The sequence below is a fragment of the Tupaia chinensis genome, unplaced genomic scaffold, assembly GCF_000334495.1.
Source record: "Tupaia chinensis unplaced genomic scaffold, TupChi_1.0 Scaffold000365_1, whole genome shotgun sequence".
Classification (NCBI taxonomy): Eukaryota; Metazoa; Chordata; class Mammalia; order Scandentia; family Tupaiidae; genus Tupaia; species Tupaia belangeri.
In genome coordinates this window covers 1,676,417-1,678,727 of record NW_006159862.1, presented here as the reverse complement: position 1 = coordinate 1,678,727, position 2,311 = coordinate 1,676,417, and positions in this window count along the sequence as shown.

Here is a 2,311-nt window from a genome sequence, read left to right as displayed (position 1 = left end):
AATGGAGAAGGGACTGTGACGTGGCCATCCCCCCGGGGAGTGATTTTTCACTTTCTCTCTCTTTCTCTCTCTTTCTGTCTCTCTCTGGACAGCATGCATGCACTATAGCAAAACTAAAAAAAGAAAAAAAATGAGGTCTTCAAAAGTTCATGGAAAATAAGTATTATGTAAAATCTATGCATGAATTTCAAAATTTTTTGCACCAAAATCAACTTTAATTCCATTTTCCATGAAGTTTTTGATGGCCTGTGTAGAACGTGACAAACTGTCTTTTAGTCTGTTTGCGGAATAAATTGGAGTCTTTACTTCTTGTTGATGAAAATAACTAACTCTGAAGAAATAATAATTAATGAGGTTTATTTCTTTCTTTCTTTTTTCTTTTTTCAGATGTTTTTGCTATAGGGCGCATGCGCTCGCCAGAAAGACAGAGACAAAGAGACAGAAAGCGAGAAATCACCCCCAAGTGGGGATGGCCACGCTGCAATTCCTTCCCCTCTATTCTCCTCTCGGGATCTTGGGCACGCACGCACACACGCCTGGTGTGAGTTTAAGCCACCGGGCCCAGAACTCAAACTGTGGTCTACTCTATGGGAGTCCAGCGACATAGCCATTACGCCAACTGCTGGTCCCAATGAGATTTATTTCTAAGCACAAATATGTGTGACCTAGGCCCAGAGAAAAGGCAAACATGCCTTTCTTAGGATCAGTTATAGGGGTCCTTTTTATTTGATTTTGAGAGTGAGAGATACAGTTTGGAATTTATTGAAGAGTTTTCCTATTGGTTTGGGCCCAAAAAGCAGGACATCTTGAAGCGGGGGTGGGAGGAGGCTCGTAGCTGATAGGCAGCTTTTACCATCCTGAGGTTAGCGGTTGGAAGGGAGGTCTGTGTCTCGGAAGGCGTCAGCAAAGAGTGCACCGTAACAGATTGCGGGGCTCGTACGTGTCACAAAGTACCCGGAAAGCTGCCGTCACTGACTGCTGAAAGTGCACTGCCAGGCTCACGGCTGCCCTGCCCCGGCCCTGCAGAGAGGCAACTCTGCTTCTCTTGAGGCTCAGTCTTTCTTTTCAGCCCTGTTTCCCAGTTTCCAAAATACGATCCTGTCCGGCCCATGAGCCCCATGATCTGTACTTCGCGCAGAGCTCTTCCTCCACTGCCCATTTCCTTCTCTCTCCCTTGCCAGTCCACCCCCCCGGCCTTCCAGTCCTGACTGAGAAGCCTCTGGAACTGCAGCTCTTAAAGCAAATCCCCTCCATCCTCAGGCTCTCTGGGTGCTTCCACTTCCTGAGAATGCCTGAGCCTAAAGGGTCAGCCATGACTCCGCCCCCCCCCAACTCCATGCTCCTGTCAGAAGTCCTGTGTCTTCGGGGCGTTAATCATTGCTGTTATCACCCGCTTTCTTTCCTGATAACCCCCCACATTCTTATTCACTGGAAGTGGCACTCCTGTGTTAGGGGCGGGTCACTCCACATCTCTCTGTAGGGGTACCCTGTGCACTGTGCCAGTGGCATAAGGACACTTGGTGGCCCTGCCACCCGCTCACTCCACAGGAGCCATCTGTGTAGCTGTCCACGTGTCTGCAATAAGAAAAATGCCACAGTGCAAGTGGTTTAAGCAACAGAACTTTATCTTTCACAGCTCTGGAGGCGCAAGTCCAAGATCCTGGTGCCGAGGTCTGGGGTCTGGTGAGGGCCCGCGCTCGGGTTCATAGACAGTGCTTCTTCTCTGTGTCCTCACAGAGTAGGAGTAAATGAGCTTTCTGGATGCCAATCCCAGAGCTCCCAAGACCTCATTGCCTCCGAAAGTCCCCACCTCCAAGTGCCATCACGCTGGCGACTAAGTGTCCTATTTTTAAGAATTATTTTATTTATAATAATAATAATAATAATTTTAATTCACCAGAGAGAAGCAGAGAGAGAGAGAAGAGAGAGGGAGAGTGGGAAAGCAAGCTACCAGACCCGGGACTCGAACCGTGGTTAGACATGTACGGGAGGTAGGGGAGGGGTGGCCTGCCTGTGCATCTGGGGTATTCACAGCATCCCTGGTCTCTCCTCACTGGACGCCAGAGGGACCCACCCTTCCCTAGTTAGGACAACCGAAAATGTCTCTAGACATTGCCAAATGTCGGGGGCAGGGATGACAAGGTCCCTTGGGTCATATTCGAAGAGGTGAGAATAGGAGAGACGACTGAAGTTGGGGTGAATCAGAGCTCTTGCAGGATGTGGCAGGGAGGAGAGAGGCGCTGGAGGCTAGAGGTGGACATGTTTTTTTTTTTTTTTTCGCATATGGCATGTGCCACCGGCAACGAGAGCA